Source organism: Taeniopygia guttata, chromosome 13, assembly GCF_048771995.1.
Source record: "Taeniopygia guttata chromosome 13, bTaeGut7.mat, whole genome shotgun sequence".
NCBI lineage: Eukaryota > Metazoa > Chordata > Aves > Passeriformes > Estrildidae > Taeniopygia > Taeniopygia guttata.
The window spans coordinates 4,847,353-4,871,791 of record NC_133038.1 but is presented as its reverse complement, the minus strand read 5'-3'; the positions used below and the strand labels follow the sequence as shown (position 1 = coordinate 4,871,791).

At 52.3% G+C, this 24,439-nt stretch overlaps 1 protein-coding gene across 1 annotated transcript in view; it reads left to right on the top strand.

Annotated features, from left to right (window-relative positions):
- Nucleotides 1-13,858: 13,858 nt before the first annotated feature.
- Nucleotides 13,859-24,439, top strand: part of FAT2 (FAT atypical cadherin 2) — a 56,058-nt gene continuing 45,477 nt past the window's right edge. The window contains exon 1 of the mRNA XM_030283732.4: nucleotides 13,859-14,147. The gene's annotated coding sequence lies outside the window, so the exon portion shown is untranslated. The remainder of the gene's footprint in view (nucleotides 14,148-24,439) is intronic.

Sequence of the window (24,439 nt, the reverse complement as noted above, 5' to 3'; positions counted from 1 at the left end):
GATCCCAGCTGAATCACTGCGCCCTGCATGCAGGGACAGCGCTCTGCCGAGGTCGTGGCCAGGTGAGGATTGCAACAGCGCAGCGTGACTCACCGGCACCCAAAAATGCCATTTGGGGCAGGAGGGGGGAACGGGGGAGGAGAGGAGCCCGCCGGGGCACAAACCGGGGGTGGAAGGCTCGGAAACAGCCAGGTCTGACAGGGAGAGGAGAACAAACCCCTGCAGAGCAGCGAGAGGGCTCCGGGATGGTGTGGGGTGAGCGAGCTTTCCACCTCTGCACCCCAGGTGGAAAAGCTCCTCACCCAGGCAGGCTGCTGGGAGCTTTCCTCTTTCTGTTTCAGGGCAGGAGGTAGCCACGCAAGCCCCCGCACGAACAGGATGGTCACAGGAGGTTTGGGCTGAATTCTGCCGTGGGGTCAGACTCTCATGCCAGCCAGGGGCACTGTCAGGCTCTGGGAAAACCAACCCACGGGACAATGTTCCTCTCCTCCCCTGCCCAGTCCCTGGGACAGCAAGACCTGCACCTGTGTCCCAGCAGTGAGCCAGTGTCCCCAGCACCCAGAGGCTTCCATGGGCAATGCTTTGGGTAATTCCAGTGGCATGCCCTGCACCTGCCCTACAGGGTAACAGGCTTTTTCCCACACCGATGTTTTCTTGCCTGTCCCTGAAGGCAAGGCAGCCTTGATCAGCATTTCCATGTTGTGTTGAAACAAGACACAAACTCCCTCAAGTCAACTGTCCTAACAGCCTTGCCAAGGGCAGCAGGAAAATGGGCAGAGATTCCCAGTCAGGTAACAAGACTTTCCTAATTTCTGCTAGGAAATGTGCGTCCCTAGTCCAGGGCACAGCCCCATCCCTACTTCCAAGGGAAGGGTGTTGGCCAAGAGCAGCAAGGCTCAGTTGACAAGTCATGATGGAAAGCTGCATCCTCCTGCATCCCCCCAAGCCAGCTGGATTTTCTCCTGGGGACTGCAGAGGAAGGGAAACAGTACCAAGAACCACCCACACCCAGACCAGCAGAGGGGCTCCCCCATCTCCCTCTAATGACTCCAGTCCTTGGAGGATTTCAGGTTAATTAGGCTGGATTAGCTCAAGCTGCAGCCCCATTGGCTCATGGAGCCCTGGGACCCACTGTCCCAGAGGGCAGAGCCCACAGCATCCCCAGAGCAATGTCCCCAGAGTGGTGGCAGTGTTTATGTATGTGACAAAAGCATGTCAGAGCAGGGGTACAGAGCCAGAGCCCTGCTGTGCAACATGCTGTTCAAATGGAGAACTACAAAAAAAGGTAATACCTATCTATATAAATAAACCAGGTACATCTTCATTGGGATTTTCTGGAAAAAAAAAAAAAAAAAATCATTACCCTTTGGGATGCAAAGCAGCTAGGCCTGGAGAGCAGCTAAGAATTGTTATTAAATAAATTAATTAGCTCAGCAGAGCCCGCCAGGTACTGAACACTTTCCACTTCCAAGCAGGTAAATGAGTCCGTGGGAACAGAGGCTGCTCCACGCCTGGCAGGCAGCGCAAGCTGCATTTTAATGTGCATGCAATTTCTGCAGCTCAGCCCCTGGAAGTGGCACACCGGGTGCTGTGTGACCCCCAGGAGGGACCAAAGAGCCCCCAAATGTCAGGGCCCACAGGCACCTTCCCGTGTGCCCCGATGCAGAAGGGGTTTGTGCACAGGGATGCCCATGCCCAGCACAGCTGGAGCCTTCCCTGCTGGGAAGGTCTGGAGCCAGGGCTGTGAGGGGTGGCACTGAGCAGGGCCAGGGGACGAGGAGTGCTGAGCATCACCTCGAGAGCACAGCCCCACGCTCTGCATCGCCAGGAGCTGCTGCAGGCAGCGTGCCTTTGATCCCTCCTAAGCCCTATCTCGCTGCCTTTAAACACCAACTTTGATCACCCTGGGGTCTGGCAGGAGCAGCTGAGAAAAATCCTCTCCCATCCCAACTGCAGCCGACACTGGCAGGCACAGGCCGGGCTGGCAGCAGGGCACAGGGCAGCACTGCCCTCCCTGCAGGGCCAGAGGTGTCAGCTTGGCTTTGACCCGGTCAGCAGGAGGGGACCCAGGGCCAGGCCGGGGTCAGAACATGCTGAGAGGAGGCAAAGATAGAGGAAACAGGAGCTGGGAAGGAAAGGTGGAGGTGGTAAGCAGGAACAATCCTTCCTTCCTTCCTTCCTTCCTTCCTTCCTTCCTTCCTTCCTTCCTTCCTTCCTTCCTTCCTTCCTTCCTTCCTTCCTTCCTTCCTTCCTTCCTTCCTTCCTTCCTTCCTTCCTTCCTTCCTTCCTTCCTTCCTTCCTTCCTTCCTTCCTTCCTTCCTTCCTTCCTTCCTTCCTTCCTTCCTTCCTTCCTTCCTTCCTTCCCTTCCTTCCTTTCCTTCCTTCCTTTCCTTCCTTCCTTCTCCAACTGCAATGACCCTTCCTGCATCTCCTGCTCCAAATTTTCTGCATCAAAAGGTAAAAAAATCCCTGTTCTGCATCAGCTTTGCTAAAACTGAGAATTTAAAGGAGACTCTAGAAAACATCAGGAGTGCTCAAGCCTCCCTTCCAGGGAAGTGGGGAGTTAGATCTCTGTTATAAGAGGAAGTTCACAATTACAGCACAAGTCGTTACTGGAAAACAAAATTCCCTGGCATGTTGCAAATAAAATCTGAATTCCCCACTCTGGGGTTCAAGACAGCCCAGAGCCTTCATTCCAGGGCCCACTTGAAAGATAAAATGAGATTATATTTATGATGGCGGAGACAGATAAAAGTTGGTAGGGGAACAGCTCTGGGAGGGCATTTCAAACAATGATTATTACATCCCAAATAGCACAAGATTCACTTGCAGAAAGAAGCCCACAGTGCTGAAAACTCCTGAAATTAAATCTCTGTGCACACCCTCCCCAGTAATCTGAGCAGCACTATTGCAAACAGGTCCGGAGAACAGGAGGATCATGCTACTTCTTCCTCTCCTTGGTGAAAGAGGGTTTTTAAGTCACTGAGTATCTTCAAACAGCCCGTATTTTTCACTGTGGGTGACAGCGACTGTGTCCAGGGCATTCCAGTGCATCCAGCTGCTGCAGCACACCAGGACTGAGGTCTCTGCTTTGAGTCCAGCTCTGAGGCACCAAGAGTGACCCACAGAGCAGCAGCCAGTGCTCTCCCCACCCAGCAGTGGGTGCCCATTCAGGCTGATTCCTTCATGGACCCTGATCCCCACCCCGGATCAACCCTCAGCATTCCCCATGGGTGCTGTCCTAAGAACAGAGCACAAACCCAACCTGCCAAGCACTCCTGCCTGCCCACACAGATGTGCCTGCCTGTACAGATGTGTACAAGCACATCACCTGTCCTTTCCTCCCAGCCTCCTCCTGAGCCACAACAGAAGCTCCCCAAGGGGCTGCAGAAGCATCTCATGTCACCCCACAGTTCAGCAACCCACAGATTTGCCACGGCTTGGGCAGGATTAGGCAGAGCTGCTGCCAGGCTGAGCTGCCCAGGGAGGATAGATTATTCCTGCCAGGAGCCAAGAGTCTGAAAAGGGGCATTGTTTGAAGGATGATTTGCTGTTTACCCCTCGCACACACACAAATCTGTAGCTCCAATCTGGCTTTTTTGTGAGGCACCTGCAACCACCTGAGGTCAGCGATGAGACCAGAGAGGGATGAGCAGAGGAAGGAGGGAGTGAAAGCCAGGCTGGGCAGACGAACCCAGGGTGCCCTGCCGAGGGGCTGAGCTCTGTCTGGGCGCTCACTTTACCCAAAACCAGCTGCTCCAGGTGCTGCACAGTGATCTGAGGGCAGCCCAGAGCAGAAGATGCTCTGCTGCCCTCTCAGGCCAGACCCTGGCCCCCCTCCCAGCAGCCCTGCTGTGCCCAGGAGCCATGTTCAGTCCTTGCTGCAGGGAACAGGTTGCAATCCCTCTCCCCAGCCCATCCTGGCTCAGATGTGCAGGCACTGGCAAGGGCAGTGCTGGAACGCTGACCTCAGGCCCTGCAGGAGCTCGGCTGCACGGGAGGTGCACGCTGCCCTGGCCTCCTCTTGCAACCAGAGCTGTGCCAAGCACCAGGAGCCACAGGGCAGCCTCCACCTCAGCTGCTCAGGGAGTGCCATCTGATTTCAGGGGCTGTACAGCAGCAAACCCACATCCCCAAACACAGTCAAGCCACCAGCCTTCCCCAGGAGAAGGCAGAGGCCCAGAGCTGGTCTCACACACTCTGTTCCTATTTCTCTTTGCCCTGTGACATCCCCTGCATGCCCTGCCCATGGCAGCACTTCCCTCCATTCCTCAGCACAGCTTGTCCCCCTGAGGTGAGCTTACCCCTGTCCTTCTCCTGCTCCAAAACCAGCACTCCAGCCTGGCTTTGGTCACACCAGTCTCAGAAGTGATGGGCAATCTCTTCTCCTGACCTTAACCTTAGTCTTAACTTCCAGCCAGCTGCTCCCTCTCCTTTATCAGGCAGCAAATTCCCCACCTGCACATTTCCCCCATACCCTTTGTCTGCCAGCACAGATGTGATGCAGGCAGACCCACACCAACCTGACCTCTAAACTTCAGGAACTCAAATTAAAATGGGCCTGAGAGATAAACCAGCCTCCCAGGTTTACTTTTAAGCTCAATGCAAACAAATGCAGAGGACATTTTGCAAGAGTCAACATTGCCTTCTGCTGAAGCACTTCAAAACAAAAAAAGAAACTCCTGGATTATGGGATGGCTCAGTACCAGGTTTAGTCCATGGGTCAGAAGCATCTGTCAAACATACAGCCAAAGAGGATGGAGAATGCCTTGAGGTCTTTGCAAAGTTCCTGCAAAGGACTCAGTGGGAGGATTTGCATCTGCTGAGCAAAGAGCAGTGCCTGGGGCTGTGCCCCCAAGACCCACTGGTCCCAGTGGTCGGGGTTGCTCAAGCCCCAGGGTTCACCACTGTGCTGGGAACGGGGCAGGAACGCCGGCCAGAGGAGTCCTGCTCACACCCCGGCTCCTTCCAAAACACTCACGGATGCTTTGGAGCAGGGTGCCAGAACCGCCCATCATCACACTTCACTTTTCTCCTTTAGTCTTTGCCTTAATCCTTTAATGAATTAAGTGAAGCAATTAAGCAGGATTTTTATTTCTTTTTAAAAGTGAACACGCATGAAAATGGGGACGGGTATTTTTGCAGTTTTGAATGCTTAATATGATAATTAACGCAAAGCCCCTCAGCTTTAGGGATTCTCCACACCTCTCACCCAGGCCTTTTTCTGGTTTATCTTTCTGGCAGACTGCCTCTCATCCCAACAAAGGTTGCCCCTTCCTCTTGCTCACGCTGTACCTGAACTGCACAGATCAGGGGGGGAGGGAAGGCTGGATTCACAGCAAAAACCCCAGCCAAGAAGCATCAGAGGTGGAGAATGCTGCCACAGCAGAAAGTGGTGAACCTCTTTTCTGGGGAACTCAGAGGGGACCAGCCTTGCTCTCCAGCAGTGTATCCAGCCTTCACCTCAAGCAGCTGAGTTGAGCCCTCGTGCCCAGCTCACTGGGGAGGGGTTTGCTGGGCAGGGTGATGAGGGAAGTGCCTTCCCCAGCCCTGACAAAACAGAAGGTTTGGCTCTGCAAAGGAGGCTGGACAGGCTCACCTTCCCAGGCAGCATTTCCATACCCTGTATCTTCTTGCCCCACCAAACCTTCCAGTCCTCAGGTCCCTGCTCCCTTCATCCATCTACTCCCTGTTTGGCTTCACATATTTGCAAGTATGGCTGAACAGCTCCGTGCCTCAGTTTCCCCACCAGTGAAAAGGAGGTTAGCAGATGCCTCTGCTTCCCTGGAAGGATGCAGGCACTGGGAGATGACAGATATTTGGGGGATGCTATGGGTCCAGGTCAACACTGCTGAGGCTCTGCCACCCCTGTTCTCAGCACACATTTTTTACCAAGAAGACTGTCAGCCCTACAGACATCATTACCCCCATCCCAGGAATGAAGGGAAGGAGCCTGGGACTGATACACATCAGAGCAGCACAACTCCAAAGGTAAATTTCTCGGATATTTCTCCAAATGGTTGGACAAAGTGCTTCAAGACAGGCAAAGTCTTACTGTAGCCCCATGAGGTGTTACCAAACATGGCTCATTTGAAAGCAGGCAGTGGGCCACCAGTGAACCCCACAAAGGCCATCCTGACTGGGCTGGATGGTATTCCTCAGCAATAGGATTTGCTGTTTGGGAAATGCCTCTGAAACCTGCATTTCTTTCATTTTTCACTCATTTTTTTCTTTCAATTTATTTTAAACTTCTTGCTTTTTTCACCAAAACACATTTCCTGACACAAAAAGGTCTTGGTAAATGTTCTCTGACTCACTGAAGTGCCCAAACAGATCTGCCTCCACAGGAACTGGACCATCCTGTTTGTGGGTACAACAGCCACCCCCAGCTGTGTGCCGAGGGCTGAGGAAAGCTGTTCCCATTGTGAAACACTCCCTGCCAGATGTGGGCAAGCCCTCCCTCACATCTGGAGAGCAGTCAGACATTTTAGTTTTCTCTCTCAATTGTTTGTTTCCTTGTCCTGAGCAGGACAAGCCTTGGAGATGAGGCTCTCTGCCTCTTTCTGCAGAGCAGTTCACCAGCTTTTTTTCCAGTAGGACTGTGATTTTGCAAATCCAGAAAGAAGACAATAATACCCCCTGAAAAGTAGCTTCAGCACTGGGAGAGAAGTCTGTCTCCTCTCTTTAGCTAGCCTGTGAGAAATCAGTGGGTTTTTTACAGACAGTGGATTTGTTCAATAGTACAAATTCAGGGAGGTTTGGGCTGCTGGTACTGTGTCCCTTGGTGGCCACTGGCCTTTACAACACCCTGAGACCCAACCTTTTTCCATCCCAGAGGCTGCAAACCTGTGGTGATCATGGCCAAACACAGCAGTCAATAAAGCTGATGGCCTTTGCTTGGTTGTCCAGTCAGCCAAAGGAAACACTTTTCCCCTCGGGCTCCTGTCCTAGATGCTTCAAAAATTAGAGCGATTGCTCCCATAACGTCCCTGGGAAATCTCAGGGACACACCATCCATCAATATTCTGCAGTCTGAGACAGTAGCAACATCTCCTGCTACACTGGTACAAGCCCAGACACTGTGCTTGGCTTCCTGTAAACAAAAGCTGTTTAGCTCTAAATTCCTCTTTTGGCTCAGGCTCCCCGGTTCAGCGGGGATGGTACGGAGATAATCATCGCACGGATTGTGTTCCTGGTACACGGCTGCCTTGCACAATGGCGCCTCTTTATAATGCCCTTGGAGCAAGGAACTTCCAGGTTGGTTTCTCTGCCAGGCAAGACTGGGTGTCAGGTCTAAGCACCAAGACAAAGCAAGGAGCTGAGAGGGGAGCATGAAGTCTGGGACTGAGGGTTAACAGATTAATAAACATTTACGGACTGCCATGCAAAGGAGAGAGTACAAAGGATTTGGGCTGGAGAAGAACAGAACTTTTTTCTCAAAGCATGATGAAGAAGAAGAGTGGTCTTTCCTAGGGAAAAGAGTGAGTGGTCCAGGATTTTTCAGGCCAGACCAGAAAAAACACAAATTATTTCCCTATTTCAAGATTAACCTCCACTTTGAAAGAGTTTCTGCTCAAGCCAGGCAAAACAGAGACATTTGAGTGAAGCAAGACTGTGGGCAGACCCTGCTCTGCCTGTGCCTGATCTCCCAGTGCCTGTGCAATCCCCAGCATAAATCCAGTGCACTGGACTAAAAGTTAAACATCCAGTCCAAGCTGGTTGTGTGGCATCAGTGAGGGGAGAGACTCATCTTCTGGGAATGGCTCATTCTCCCTGGACAGACACCTGAACTTTGGAGCTGTAATTTAACTTCACATCCTTGCTCTACCCTTCAGATTAGTTAACTCACCATCCTCTATCCCCACCTCCTAGTAAGACCCAAGCAATTCCCATGTTGTCCCCTCCTCTATTATCCACTGCGACTCCATCAATATCTTCCACAAACACCAAGCTGAAGTTTGGTTTCTCAGCCAAGGTGGTGGAAAAGCACATCTGTGTTCATCCACCCATCACAGCCCCAGCTCCTTCCTGCAAAACTGGGCCAGCAGGAGGCACTCACTGGGTCGCTGCCTTGGCCAGAAGCCACCACGCCCTGCAGTGCATGGTGGGGAGAAGGGGGTCCAGTGCAGCAACTTCAGAAAGTCATATGGTGGCCTGAGACATTCCTGGGGCACAAAAGCATGACCAAGCAAAGTCCTGTGAAGGGGACCAGCTCCTGAGCGAGTCACACCAAGAGGGTTTAGGAGTCTGTGATACAAGAGGGAATGGCCAGCAATACGGAGAGAGAAACCTCCTGCCAGACCTGGAAGTGAGAGGCTGTTCCCTGGGCATGCCAGCGAGGAATTCACCTCATCCCCCACCAGCCACTCCAGTCTGGTGGGCAGTTTTGCTCATGATCATTTCCCCAAGCCTTGCTGACACGTGGTGCTCCTCTTCCCACGTGTCCTGTCGGGGACTGCGGTGACACGCTGCTCCGGAGTCAGAGCTGGTGGCACAGCCAGCGATGAGCTCAGCCATCCGTGAGCTCAGCCATCCGTGAGCTCAGCCATCCGTGAGCTCAGCACCCATGAGCTCAGCACCCATGAGCTCAGCCATCCGGCACGTGGTGCGGGACGAGTGGCTGGGGATGAGCTCATGCCTGCTCCGCACGGGCAGACGGAGGGGAAGGAGGAGACACGCTAACTCGCCAGCTCATCCCATGACGAGGGCCTGGTACAGCCCCCTGTCCTCTCTGCAAAACCTGCAGCTCCAGCCCCAGTGGGGCTCCACTCACATGGATGATGGCAGTGGGGCCATGGCACACCTTGGTGCTCTGCCAGCAGGTCTTCACTGCCTTCCCCAGGACACCAAACCTTCTCCTGGGGTCTTGAGCAGCATCTCACCCCATCCCATCAGGGTCCCATCTGTCTGTAGAGCGATGACATCCCCTCTGTGGGCTGGCATCCCAGCCTTCTGTTGCACTGAGCTTCTGACTCTGTCCTGGTGCCAGATGGCTTCGGAGGCAGATGACTTCATCTCTTTTAAAGGGGCAATGGATCTGTCAGCAATGCCCCGTAGGAATCAATGTGCATCATGCTTGGTGGGAAGCCAACATGGGGAGCATGCCACAGCATCCTTATGATCCCACACAGGGCCCAAAGAAGCTTGGATTCCAGTCCAACACTGCCAACAGCCTCGTGCCCTTCACTCAGCCATGTGTCACGCTTGATCTGTCCCAGCAATAAACTTGTGCCGTGGGGGACCCGACTCCAACAGGAGCTCGTGGTGATGCCCTCCTGAGTGTCTAAGGGCAGGGACTGCCCAGCATTCAGCCTCACAAGCCAAAGACATCTTAATAGATCCCACACTGAATGGAGAGGAGTGGTCTGCAGTGCATCAGCCTCTTATTCCCAAAACTACGTATGATGGGTGGCCTGAGTCAAACTCATTCATCACTGGACTCCTCTTGGACTTCAGGCCAAGATAACCTGGAGCTCAAAGGAAATCCCAGCTCAAATTTATACTGGGTAAAAAGGGTGCGTCTCAGAGTGAGAATTAGGTGTGCTCACAGAGATATGAGTCAAGGGTTGTGATTACCACTCTGCTGCAAGGGGAGAGATGGATCCAGCTCGTGCCCCTTGGGAGATTCCAAACAACCCAAACATCCCTCTCCAGGCAGCACCCCCTCATTCCCCCACAGATTCTGCCTGTCTGGGAGCTGCAGGGTGTTTTGCAGGTCTGTAGGAACGATCCTGAGTCACTGGAGCCACTTCATCAGCGCTGGTCAAGGAGGCTGCAGTCAGACAGAGCTCAGGGAGCCGATCCCAGCTCAGGACTGGATCCTCCCTGCCCCCAGCACACGCTCCCGCTCGCTGGGGAAGCGCTGCCGCCGCTCCAGGCGGATAATCGCCCCTTCCCTGGCAAGTCCCTGCACGCTGCCGTGCAAACAGACCCACAGAGCACGGCAGCAGATGCGGGGCTGAAGGGCCAGACACACACACGGGCTCTATTCTCTGCAAAGGGGAAACAGAAGTTGTTTGTCCCTGAGGGAGGGAGCTCACAGATCCCAGCACACCCCTGAGCGGACGTTTGCTGTAGGTTTGGAGGTGGACTGATGAGCAATAGGAGCTGGGATCACTGAGGAAATGCCCACCAGGAGTCTGGCTGCCCACCCTCACCAACACAGCTGGAGCATTCCAGTCCCCAGCTCACCCAGCTCACCCACACCCTCAGGAGGGATGATCAAGGAGGATCAGCCATGAAACACCATCATGGCTGTTTCTGAGGGCAGAAGGGTTTGGAGAAAAAAAACCCAGTGCCACATTTCAACAGCACTGCCCTGACCTCTGGGACCATGGAGCCAACATTCCAGTGGGGTCAGCTGCAAGTGTTGGCCAGAAAAAGCACATGTTTGGGAGGATGAGCTGGAGATGGGCCTGCAGGCGGGTCTTCAGGAGACAGGCAGGGCAGTGAGTCCAGCCATTGGCAGGGAGGCCCCTGTGAATGCTTCTTGCTGGTCCAGGGAGGCCTGTGGTGATTCCCCTACCCCAGCCTGAACACGCTGCTTCGCTGAAAAACTCTGCATGCAGGTAACCCACAGCAGAACATCTTGGCTTTAGTACATGGAGATCTTGGGTGGAACCAGGAAATGAAATCTCTCCCCATGATTAGGGAGAAAGGAGCACCCTTGCCAGCCAAGTGGTGGAGCTCTGACATCCCCCACGCCCTGGGAAAGGTCCCATTGCTTCTGACAGGGTGAGATCCCAACAGCAGGACATGGTGGCATGAAATGTTGGCAGCAGCTTATGGAGCGTTGTTGGCTTGTTTGACTGACTGAGTGGTGTGAAGAAGGACAAAGCCAGGCATCAAGCACAGCTCCATCTTCTCTCTTTCCTCCTGGCACAGCTCCCCCAGCCAGGCCAATCCTCTCTGCTTGCAACCACAACTAATTCTGCAAGCCACCCTTTTCTGCAGGAGCAGGAGTTGCTCCTTGGGATAAACACAATACTTTTCTTCCCAACCCAGCCTGACTTCAGGTTGAACAGGAGAACTGAGGAGTCAGAGCCAGAAAGTTTTCACTAGTTCCAGGCTCTCACTCACCACTGATATGGAATGAACAGCTGGACCTCAGGAAAAGTTCTCCTCTGCTTCTTGTACTTCCTGGATCACTGGGATAGTAACCACCCAAATGTGCTCCAAGAGACTGTGTGTGTCTTTGTATGGAAGGCAGAAGTCCATCTTAGTATCCTAACCAACTATAATATGAGGATTTTGTGGGTTCCATAGCTAGATTGCTGCTCACCCCAAAGCCATGATTTAATTAGGAAAAGTAATGTTTGTTATTAAACCATCTGGTACCTTTGGAAAAGCAGGTGGGCTTTTGGATAATCAAGCCCTCCTTCAGTCATGTCCCTCATGTTCTGCTGCTCCATAGCCAAAGTTTTTTCTGAGAGCTAAGTCCCCTGCAGCCAACAAGAACAGCACCATGCTCTGCCACCTCAGTGGGAAGGAACACCCAGTGCCACCAATCTGCTGGCAGTGGCTTTGGCATTCACTGGATATTGTACATTTTCTGTAAGAGGATCAGGTAATAACCAGCTTACACCCAATATTTCTGCAGGGCCTGACTGATACACAGCTCTTCTGCGAGCACCAGCCTCCCCAAAGAGCATTTCATCAGCAGAGCAAAGAAAGGGATGAAAGAGGGCCCCTGTCACCGCCTGGGAAAGCAAGAAGACAGTGCAGACAGGGAGAGCTGGCTCGTGGGTGGCATTGCTGAGATCAGCACTGCTGGCCTCGCTGGCTGAGGGTTCACACCTTGCTGCACAAGATGAGACCAAGTCCCCACTGCTCCAGATGCAAGCAGAAGGAACAAGGCACCTGTGCAGTGGTGAAAGGCTCCAAACACAGGGAAATGCTGGTTCTTGCAGCAATCAGCTGCTGCCCTGAAGCCAGAGGTTTGCTCACTTGCACCTTGGTGTGTCTAAATATAATACAAGTATTGTTCTGGGCCCTGCGTCAGCCCTGCTGAAATCCAGCCACCAATACCTGATTTTCTCCCTTCCTCAGCTGCAAGACATGAGACATGCAGCTCGTGTGAAGGAACTTTTCCTTTCCTTCCTCCCAAACGCACCTCCCAGTGCCATCATTGGCTGATCTGGCCTCCTCTCATGAAATATCATTGAAAAGGAGATAATTTGCGATTTTAAGGTACTATTACTTCTACTGTCACTTTCATAATCCTCAGAACTTCACTACAAGTTCCCCTATAAATCATCTGAACAAACCAGCTGGAAAATGGACAAGCTGCACATGCAAATCCAACTACATTTTTGCCTTCTTCCCATTCAGTTCAAACTGTTTCAGAAAGGCCATGATAAGCTTGAAACCAATGTCACTTTTCAAGTGGAGTTAAGATGCTGTGAGCAGAGCACCCAACAAGAACATTTGAAGCACCAAAGCCACAGAGATTTCCCAACCCAGCAGTGTCCCACAATGACCTATGGGAGACTGTTCAGTCTCACCATGCCATGCACATTTCCTCTCTCATTCCTGGTACAAATTCCATAGACTTAATGTAAATTCCTGACCAATTTTCATTCCATCAAAACCACATTTTCTGGTGAATTTACCATATTGCCCTCACTCATCTCCACCAACACCTCCAAATAGTCCCAATATATCATGGGTCAACTTCTTCACATCTTTTTTGGACTTGCACCATGAAATCACATGGATTTGCCATGGGATTGGTGTTGTGTGATTTAAATTGACAGCATCTAGTATGAGACAAGTTCAAGCTGAGGCTGTATTTGTGGCCAGAGGATTCAAAAACCTCCTGTCTTGGGAGGCTTGCTGGTGACCAGTAAGCTGCAAGTTTGCACCAACCACTCCTCCTCCAATGGGATGTTAATAGACCCTGTCTCTCTCCTCCACTCATTCCTGTGCCATCACTGTATGTAGCCTCATGAGGAGCAGCCAGGCACCAACATGGACAGTTTGAAGTTAAAATTGTCCAATTTCTATACTATTTTTTTTTTCCTTAAAACCAGACAGAAGGCTTTCTGGTAATTTCAGCTGCAAAAATGCACCAGAGGGGGAGGAAACTTCACCTAAAGCTGAACATTAATTTCCCATGTTGAGAACTACCCTGTTCAAACCTCACTTCAATCTAAAGAGGGAACATTAATATTTACTGTGGTTTGGGGTGGGAAGGAAGAGGGGAGGCAGAAGGGGACAAAGAGGACTGAAGGACCCTCACAGAAACACCCACAGAAGGGTCTGTGTCCTTTCACCTTGGTCCAGCCCTGAATAACTCCCCCAGAGGCAGGATGCTCTACTTGTACAAAGAAAAATCCCCCAAAGCTCCTGCACGCTGCCATCTCTCCTCGCTGCCTCCCTCTCTTCCCTCCTGCCTTTTCAGGCCAGGACCACCTTCTCATCCTCTCTCTGCCTGTGCAGCACGGAGCACCCCGAGGCTTACTGGCGGCAGCCGAGGTTTCTGGGGGCTCCCCAACACAAACAACAACAACAACAACCTTCAAAGTGCCTCTCGCATGCAGCTGCTCCGAGGGCAGATTCAGGTTTCCCCCACCCCCTTCTACCCATCCCTCCTTACAACACCCACCTGGCAGATAGTTAAAAACAATCTTTGAGTTTTTCAGGTGTGTTGGAGGGATTTACCTGAGATATTCCACCAGCCCACCACCCCCACAGTTGAAGCCCTGGATTTCATGGCAATGTTAGTTAATCTAACAGTAAAAAGCGCTGCAATTATTTGGCTCTAAGGCTTGGGTCCTTGCCCAGTTCTGACACAGGCACACATCCACACACACAACTTCGCTTCGGCAGCGAGGGAGCGGGCGATGCCTCTCCTCCTCCTCCTCCTCCTCCTCCTCCTCCCGCAGCCCGTCACGGCAGGGCTGGCGCTCCTGCCAGCGAGTTCCACCCCTCGCAACTTTCTCCCTCGCTGCTCCCGAGCGGCGCTGCCGGCGTTTCAGCCGGCAAAACCCCTTCTTGCAGGAGTTCCTCGGAGCCCTCTGCTCTGATTTGCGAGCACCATGGAGCCCCGGCGGGCAGCGAGGTGCTGCTGCTGCGGGAGAGGATTTGCAGCGCAGGGAGCAGAGAGACACTGAACTTCAGGAGAGCTCTCTCTCCTGTTGCAACAGGTAAGGCACGCTGCTCGCCGCTGTGGGGAGTTGAAATGACTCAGGGAGCAGTCGGTACAGCATGGATGGAGGAAGGCATGGAGGATGCAGAGATTTACTCGTGAAACTGCTTTTGTGTGTGAGTAACTTTTGCTGGAAGCAGGCTTCACCTACAGAGAGAGGTTTGGGATGTAGAGCTCTTCATCTCTTCCTCCCTTCTGGCTTACGGAGGGAGGCAGAAAAAGCTTCATTCATATTTGGAACTGGCTTAGCTGGGAAGCTTCAGCAGGCTTGCAGCCAGTGCAAGCAGGTGGGCTCCAGGTATCAAAGGCAAAATCCACGCTGCAGAGTAAGGCAGATGTGGAGGGAGTGAGCAGAGAAGCAGTCCAGGTGTCTGAACAGGGCAGGATTTCTGCAGGGAGCAAGCTTCTGCCGGAGTAAATGGATGAGCTGTGGCAGGAGCAGTGATGGCGTCTGGCTGTAGGCTCAGCTGTTGGCCATGTACAACCCTACAAACCGGGGTGAGGTGGTACCGCTCCGAACTTTGTCCCCACGTGCCCCACTAAGCCACTTCCACTGTCACCTGGAACTGGGCTGTGCTTTGGGGATTCCCCAGTGCAGTCACAGCGCTGGTGTTCCCCTGGCCAGCTTCCCTGTACACTCAGGTAAGAGCTCCTCACCTGCCCTTGTGCCCCTCCACGACGGGCAGCAGAGCCAAGGAGCTGAAGCCCGAGGCACCGTTTGTGTGTCTGCACCTTCATTCGCTCTCAGATGCCTTGTGACGGGATGAAATCCCAGAGCGAGCCCAGTCCCACTTCGGGGCGTGCAGGAATTATTTCCTATGTACATGTGCAGCCCTGATAAAAGAGGTGAAAATACAGGCAGAGAGGCCTGGGCACCTGGAGCCGACAGCGCCCTTCCAAACTGCAGTTATCAGCTCATCAGCCTCCCGGGAAATGAAGGCGGACTCGGTCGGGCACAGCACTCCAGAGGGACAAAGATCAGCGGTCACGGGATGGGGTTGCTTCAGAGAAAACCTTAAAGAAATCTCCAGCTCCTTTGCGCTTGTGGCTGCGGAGGGCTGAGTTTGCAGGTGCTGTGGGAATTCACCTGTGTGGTGCTGCGAGCTGGGCTGGCTCTGCTGGGCAGGCAGGGCTGTGGCCACCGGGCTCTGCTCGCCCACGGTGCCCTGGATCCCGGCAGGGGGACACGGAAAGCTCAGCTCCCCTATTCCGGCACTCAGAGGGGCAAAGAGCAGGCAGGGGATGCATAGGGAGCTGCCGTGGCTCTCCAGGCTGTCAGCTAGAGAGACCCGGGAGGTTATCGGAGCTTTGGGAAAGCAAACAGTCTGTACTGGGCTCCTGGGCAGGGCTGGGCTCTCTCGGGATTCGGGGCAGCAAAGTCTCCGGGCTGGGCATTGTGTACTTTTATCATCTCCTAATACACAGCACACCCCACCTTATCGGGAACGGTTCAGGGACATCCGCCTGTCTGCTGAGGGGTTGGGGTTCCTGAGGGTCTGGGCAGGGGAGAGGGCTCTAACCCAGCCGGGGGGTTCGGTCTCGGCTTCTCCCAGCCTGCCTGTTGTGCTCCAGCGTGCTCTGTCCCATTCCCAAAATGAGCCCAGCTGCCCTGTCCGTGGAGGGGATCCGCTCGTCTCCCGAGCCTTTCCCTCGCACCATGAATGCATTTCAAACCCTAATGTTCCCAGACCAGTGCATCTACCTGCCCTGCAAACAAACAAGCATCATTCATGTGCGGAGGGAGAGTTCAAAGGAGGCACGACACCTGGAATCAAACATCTGTTAGGAACGAATGCGTTTTGCATCCCGCTCTCCTGCCAAGTGCTCCAAGGCAAGTGCTGCAGGATCGTTCCAGCTACCTGCATGCTGCAGCAATGGCATTCCCTGCTCCCTGCACCTCGCTTTGTTTTTTGCCACGTGTGGAGCATGCAAGTGCAGCTGCACCTCGAGCAGTTAGCAGTAGGCTTCCTCCTGTATCACGGACAAACCTAAGAGGATTAAATACCCTCAGCCCTTTTAAATTTTTTTAACTGGGTTGGCAACATGGATGCTGCATTGTCTATTAACAAGCTGATCTGCTGCGCAAGCAATTTTTCCTCTAACCACGCTTTTTCCTTGGCAATGAGGCTGGTACTGCTTTATTAGCAAAGAAACTTTCTTCTCTAATTCTTGGAAGTAGGAGCTCCAGGGAGGGGCAGGCTGCGAGGGCTGCTAAAAAGGTTTGTAGCTCAGGAATGGACAAGGAGCAGCGTTGAAACACACCGAAGGAAACACTTTCCTTTTCTCTAGAGAGGGCATAATTAACCGTGGAACAAATTGCCACAGGATATTGCAGACACCAAAAGCTGTTTTTGGTTTCAGACAAGGTTTTGATCCATTTGGGATGGATGGCTCCAGTGAGGATTTTTACATGCAATAGGCCAAGATCAGAGAGGCACTTGCGCTGATGCTGAAAAGTGGGAGAAGGAGCAGGTTACCCATGCCTTCTTTTTTATGCTCCTCCACTAAGTAATCAAAACTGGCCATTTTGGGCAAGCGAATAGAGAGGTAGCCAAGCAGGGCTATTTTGATGCTCTTCCATTGCGTGACTATTTTTGAGTGGCTGGGTTGCACGTTGGCTAGAAGCTGTGACTCAGGCAGCGCGGGAGACGTGGGTTATGCCATGAATAGATTCTCCATATGGCCCCGCTTGACAGGGACACTCTGTGCCCAGCCTGGTTGTCACAGGTGCTCCAAGCAGTGTCCATGCACCATTGCTTGCTCCACAGAGGTGCTGTGATGGCAGGAGATCTCAGAAATAAGCTTCCAGCAGAGTCCGGAGCAGGAGGGAGAGACCTGTGCTGGGAGCACAAGGAGAGCTGACAAGGACACACTGTGGCAATGAGACCAGCCTGGGCAAACGCGTCTGTCCCGGGGGTTAATCTTTTCTCTGAGCTCTCCCCAGGGCACGGGCTGGCCTTGAGCAGCTTGTGCAGCACTTTGGACACGGCACAGGAGATGGGCGGCTGTGGACAGGTCTGGGAGCTGAAGGTTTTCTATCAGCTCTCAGGTAACCCTCTGCATCCGATAAATACCTGCTGCAGGGAATTTTTTGTGGCACGGCTGCTGGCATGCTGGCCAGCCATCCTTTTGCGAGGGAGGATCGTGCCCTGATTGTCTCATTCTTTTTTTTTGTCCTTAGGCTGCCTCCAAAGGCAGGAGAGGGTCGGGAAGCAGAAGGGAAAGATCAGCAGGGTGCTGGCAGGGGAAGGAGAACATGGGATCGGTGCGGGGACAGGTCTGCAGGGTGAATGGGAATTGCTGGGGAGGAGGGGAAGGTGAGTGAGGAGCACGGCAGGCAGGGATGCGCTGCAGGGCACACGAAGGCTGAGCAGCACCTGTCCTGCCAGGGCTCCTCACCTGCAGCCAGCAGGGCACAGGGTCCCTCACGCAGCTTTCCATGCCAAGATGCTCCTGGCCTCCTTCCCGAAGAATTTTAGCGATTTTAGGATAACGTGTATGTTCCCCGCGGGGAATCGCAGGGCACTGGAGGTGATGAGGGCAGTGGCCTCGTTACCAACACCCAGCTTGAGTTAAGGTGGCAGTGAGGACTCACAGGGTCTGAGCCCATTCACACTGGGCAGAGCTGCTGCTCTCTCCAGGCTGGGGTGAGCTGAGCCCTGTTGGTGTCCAGGGCTCTGGTGGGATTGTGTGTGGGGACCTCGGCTCTCCCGGCTTTGCAGCACCTCAGTGAACAGCTGTTCTGCGAGCAGCACAATTCATGAAGCTTGGTTGCCTACGGCAGTCCCTCTTGTGTGGATTCTCTGATGTCTAATAATCGGGTTGGGCTCACATTAGAGCTTTTTATTCCAGCTGGGAGTCCTAATTTGGATTTCTCTCCTCGGTCCTGCTGCTTTTCGCAAGCTTGTGCAAAGTTAACTCCTTTCAAGTCTTTGCCTATCTGGTTAAATTTGGCTGAAGCTGGCCAGTGGATCTGAAGGGTAGCAGGATTGGCAATGTGGTGTACACACCCTGTTCCCTCAGCAGTCTTCAGACAGGGGAATGATTATCAGTGTAAGAAAACTTGCATCTCAAGCATGAGGAAAATGTGCAAGGCTGAGTACAAGTTTTAGCAGGAGAAAGCAGTGAGAGAAGAACCTAGGATCCCTTGTGGTCTCTCACAGATAATTTGCAGTGACCAAGGTACGGGGTCCTTGGTGCTAAAAGCTTCCATGGCAGCTGAATCACAGGGTGAGTGGTGCACTGTCCCAGCAGCAGCAGAGTTGGGGCACACTCATGTGAGATCCTGGCATGCTCCACGTGGCTCTTGTGCCAACGTGCTTGGGCTGCTGCACTGTGATGCCCAACCCCAGGGGCCCTCACACAGTGCCTGGTGAGCAGCTCCCACCAAAACTCCTTCCTACCAACACTGACTGCCCCTCCTGCAGCCCCCAGGGCTGTTTCTTGTCCCAGGCAGCAGGTACCCCATTCCCATGACAGACACCAGTGGGATGTGCTCTCTCCTGGCTGTCATAGCTGCTGTCTTTGTCCACCCCTCAACACCTCCACTGGTTATCTGTGCAGTTGCAGCTTTTGGGTCCTAAGCAGGATTTACCCCCTTGCTCCTATAACTGGGGAGAGCAGAGGAAAGGGATTAGGAATCATGCATAAGGATGCTTCCCTCTTGGCACAAGGAAGTTCACTTCCCTCACGTCACACTTGCCCCGGGGCAGGAGCCAGCAGCAAGGCAGTTGGCCCTGCAGGGTTCCCTCAACCCCCCAGACCTCACTGAGGGCTCCATAGTGCTGGAGCTGCTCAGTTAACTCTTGCTCTAGAATGATGCTGCAATGCCAAGACAGATCATTGACCCTCACAAGTCTACAGAGTTCAAGCATGTTCAGGTTGTCCTGTGCCTAACAGATGAGCTTACAGCAATGGCACCTCAGCTAGGTGACATGTTATCTGGGCCAGGCATAGGTGTTGGCAGCAGAACAAAATCCAGCTCTCCCTGGGTTCCTCACAGAGCAGACAGAAATGCACATTGCAGGTGGAAAGGTGGCCTTTGGCTTCACGTACCAGGTGATGCCCTTGGACAGAGGATGGCTTGGAGGCAAAGACACACAGCACCTGCTGGCTCCAGGGAAGGGTCACACCGGGGCAGCAGAAGCAGCATCAGGGCTCAGCCAAAGCCCCAAGGATGGGGGAGTGGGTGGGATGTCCCGGGGGAAGGGGGTGAGTGGCTGGCTGGAGGAAGCCACAATGAGATGTCATGGAGCAAGGTGCCTTTAGAGCCAGTCTGGCTCTGAGCATCCAGCCTGTGGAACCTGGCACGGTGACAAAGGTGGCAAAGGCATCCAGCTGTAAGGGGGAAGGAGGAGTTGGATGTCAGAGTAACTAAATGCTTCCCAGCTGTCCTTCCCATGTGGAAAGCCATCCTGCCATCTCCCCTCTGGTTCAACTCATCCATGTCTTGCACCACTCAAGGGACAGCATCCCACCACTGCCAGCCCTGGATGGTGGTCCTGGCAGGACCCCTGCAGGTCCCCTGGCCATGGCAGACCAGGCCTGGGGAAGGCAGGGCTGCCTCACAATGAAGCATTTCCACCAAGCCCTGCAGCAGTACAGAGAAATAGATTATCTCTGCTAGATCTCCCTCCCAGCCTGGGGCCTAGACATCCCCACACAACTCAGTGTCTCACAGGCTTCCCCCAAACTCCTTCAAGGGAGTCCCTGTTCCACCACCACCCCATAGAGCTGCCAGTCCAAGTTTCTTGGGGTACCAAAACCCCCCAGGTTAAAGCATCTGCCTGGTTCAGCTGGCAGGGGATTGAAGGAACGTCTGTAGTGCTTTAGCACTGTACCTGTTCTGCTCAGGGATGTGTGTGACCTCCTGCCATGCTGAGCAGGCCAAGGAAAGAGTCACTGCTCAGCATCAGACTCGTTAACCCACGGCTTTCCATGGCTCTGCAGCTGAGAAGGCCTCAGTACAGCCCACCCCATCAGAACACAGCCCCTCTACCCCAGGAACAGAGCTCAGCCATGAAATGGTTGTGGCACAGGTCTGGCACTGCCACACACTGCCCTGACAGCATTTCATGGGACACTCTGAGCAAGGACAGCCCTTGGTGATAAAAGGCACATGCACCAGGTTCTACATGATCAGCCACCTTGCTCCAGGCTGTCCAGCAACCTGGAAACAATTTCCAAAACTCTGTCCAAGCCATTCAGAGATTGGAAAGTCGAGATGGGGAAGGAACAGCCCAACTGTGCCTGGGTGGAATCTGCAAGTCCAGCAAAAAGCTGCACCCACACTGACACAGCCCCCAAGCAGGCTGGTGCAAGCAGTTCTGCAAACATCAGCCCTACAAAACCATCCACAGGCGCTGGAAAACCCCGAGATACATTGAAGAAGGAAAGACTGTAACTTCAGGGGCTCTTTTCATTAGTTTTCTGGCTTTGTGTAGTACCTCCAGGATGTGTTTCTCCTGCTGCACTGTGAAACCAAGCAGAGGCTGCACAACCAAAGGCAGGAGCAGGATCTCCGAGGATGGGATGGTTTTGTTTGGGTTTTTTTTTTTTTTTCAAAGTCCAGGAAGACAGTTTGAAAGATACCCATCTCCACAGAGAAGTCAAACCCAGCTGGGTGACTGTGAGCAGCCATCAGGGAGCTCCCCAAATGGAAAAGGATCCAATTCCCACCAAAATCACTGTGGCAGAGGAGAGGGCAAGCATGAGCCAAGCAGCACAACCTCCCTGCAGGGTGAACAAAGGCTATTTCAGGATTGGGAATCAAAACATTTCACAGTGTCCATTTAACTCTGTGACTCTGCCACACTGAAACCCAGGGACTGCTTTCTGGTTGGTCCTATTTGGAAAGCAGCTGTAAGGATATTGCCCCCTCTGTAGCTGGACCCCATCTGCTCCACTAAGCCAGGAGAGCAGTGTCCCATCTCCTGTTACCTCCCCAAAACCTTGTACTCACCATCTTACAGGATTGCTCCCTTTGCTCGCTGTCTCTGTTTCACAATGCCCATTGAAATGCATCGTTAAACTAATTACTTGAACAGCCAGTCTCATCTCCTGTCTTTCTCTGTTCTTGCAGCCTCTGACAAAGAAGTTGATGTGTTTGGGGGTGATTTTGCTTGGTCCTTATCCTGGGGAATAGGCTGCTCCTTGTATTGAGGGAAAAAGGGAGAGAAAATGGAGAGAGGTGAGGGAAGAAAACAAGAGGAAGAAAGAGAACTTGGGATACATGGTGGCAAAAGAGTAGTAAGGGAACAGTTGTCCTTATTTCCCAATGAAATTGATGATTTTTCTTTAAGCTTCTGATCTCAAAACCTTGGGCCAAGCCCCCACCACAGCTCATGAGGGGAATGCTGCTATGGGTGCACTCAGCACACGCTTTGTTTTGTGTTTTGGGTTTTTATTGCTTTTAAATGCTCCTCTTGAAGGGAATCAAAAGATGGGGCTGGGGCCACACCTGCTTCCTGGCAGGCTACAGCACTTTTCTGCGATATGGCCAACAAACACAGCAGCCCACAGCTTGCAGGAGACCCCTGGGAGGGCCCCCAGAGAACCCCCTGGCCATGCCCCAGCCTCTCACCCCAGCTGGCCAGAATAGCCTTTTCCTGCACCAATCCCCCCCAGTCACCATCTCCATGGTCTCCCCACGCACACCCTTTGAATCTCAGCGCTGTGTTTGTTCCCTCATTTCAAGCCGACAGATTTGGGCATGTCTTTGACAGAGGTTCACAATTTGGATGTTAAATTTAGACGCGCGCTCAGGCTCTGATTAGAGATACACCGGCTGTTTACTGGCTTTGCTGGAGTTTGCATCTACAGGGCTGAGGGCGAAGCCCCCCCGAGGCTCTCTGATCCTCGCCTGGTGATTAGGAAAGGAGGCTGAATCACCACATAATGATGCCCTGGTATTTCCCTCAGTCGGGAGCGTGCCCTGCCTTCCACACTCCATCCCACCCTGGCTTCCTCCAGCGCTGCTGTCTCCCCATGTGCAGCCAGCACCAGCAGGCCACCAAAGAGAGAAGTGGAGAACTCTCAGGAGCAGAAATAAATGGTCCCATGAGGTGAAGAGACCAGAGGCAAGTCAGGGTGTTCAAGTGTTAAATGCTTGCAGCTGATCTGGCAGCCCTGAAATGTGTTTGGTCCTTGCCACAGGTCCCATGGATTGTGCACTAATTACTGTCAGCACAAGGACATGGGGTAGCACAGCTTAGAAAAATCAGAGGAATGGTTCTCTTAATCTGGATGAAAAATCTGTTTGGTTTTGCCCAGTTTCCAGCTGGAGATCCTTGAAATTCATGGCAAGGACCCCTGAGCTTGGCAGTGCTGCTCCTCCTTGGTAGCCGCCTGCATTTGGGAATAAGGGCCAGTAAATTGACTTTTTTTGCTGGTTTCATGCTATGTACAGCTTTCAACCCATGGAACAAAAGTCATAGAACACCCCCTCTTTTCTGCTGGTTCATTGCTGTCATCTTCCAGGGTCAGTCCCAGCAGAATTTTCTCTGGAGCTGAGCCAATTTACCAGATTTCCCCTCTCTTCAGAGCACTGAAGAGAGTCCCCCATTTTGCTGTTAAGCTTCACCGTGGCCCTTGGAAATGTCCCAGTCCTACTTCTGGGTAGTTTTTCATTGTGACTGTGACATAAATGATTCCAGAAGCAGAAGACAGATCAGGGACAGCACAGTCATCTCCTGAGAGATCTATCACACTTCAAATTGCACAAAAACCATGCTGGAGAAAGAGAAACAAGACCCTCAGAGCATCATTGCTTTCCAGTGCAGCTTACTAAAGGAGAAACTGCAGGCTGCAGGTCACAGGGGATGGGAAGTTGCTGTCAGGGGACACAGACTCTCTGTGACACTGTTCAACTGAGCATGGTCCTGACAGAAAGAGAAACTCTTGAAAAGTCGATGGTGATGTAGATGCCTCCTAGACAATTCTCCCCAAGTTTTGACTGTGTCTTTCAAAGTTTCAGATCATTTCCAGAGGAAATGAGGCTTCTGCCTCATGGCCCTGATGTGTAGTCACTCTCCATCCCTTATAATAACTGCTGAAGCCATTGATTGCTTTCAGTCCAGCTTGTAATTGAGAGCAAAGCTCTAAGAAATATCAAGGTCACAACAGGTTTTGAAAAATAATTCTCTGGACAGAGGAGTAAAACCCTGCTAATGCAGAGGGGAAAAGCAGTAATGTTAAGTGAAGCCCTTCTTAGATGTCAGGAAATATACAGGGAAGAGAGAGGTTAAGTACATTCCAGGAGAGATTCAGACGAAAACTTGCATCTTGTTAAATGCCAGAAAACCCACTCCTTGCTCAAGGTTATCCTCCCATATAGAATTGCTGGTGCCCAGGAAGGCATGTGCTCTGGATCCAGCTTTTCTTGTGGTTGTGGAGTTCATAACGTCTCTGCTTTGTGGCTTCTCTGATGTCTTATGAGAGATGAGTTCACATTGCCGTTTGAGTACAATTCAATTAAAAAGTCAATTAGCCCAGATACAAAGCGATCAGATTCATTAAGTCTGCTGTTGGTGGAACAGCTCTGGTTTGGTTGCTGGTTTATTCTGCTCTCTTGCTGCACTCTGGGTGTGTGGATTCCCCTGCTCCCAGCGCTGCAGCCACGCGTGCGCAGCCTGCCGACGTCTCCTCGCCAGGTTCAGCAGTTGAAAGTGCTGGAAGGGAGTAGCTCTAGGCAAGTCCCTACATGCTGCTCAGCTCTGAAGAGCTGTTAAGTAACAAGCAGCAAGCAGAGCTTTTAAGAACATGGTTTCCTACTTCTCAGAAGGAGCTACATGCCTTTCTGGGTCACCCATGCCTGCCCTCCAAGTTTTTCTTCAATTTGGAGTACATTTGGGACTATGTTGTGTTTCCTAGAAGTGAAATGATGGTATAAAAAAATGAGGCTGAATTTTGTCAAAACTGAATTGTGTTGATTTCTCTCTACTTCTGGCAGCTTGACTTCAGCTTCAGACCATTTGTTTCAAAAAGGAGTGACTACATAGAAGTTTTTGGATGGTTGGCTTCTCTTTACCAAGGAGAAAAGGATTTGAAGCAAATATGAAATTTACAGCTTTGTATTCATCAGTAATTAGATAACTCAGTGAGAGAATATGACACATACTGTTAGTTGGGATCTAACAATTGGTTTCTAACATTCAACTTGAGTTACAAATTGAACTAGTTCTGGTTCTTAAAGAGATGAGTCTTGAAAAAGTGTCTGGAAAAACAAGTCTTCCCTGTTTAAATTAGGAATGTGCCAAATGACTGGCAGGTACTTGATATATAATTTAAATT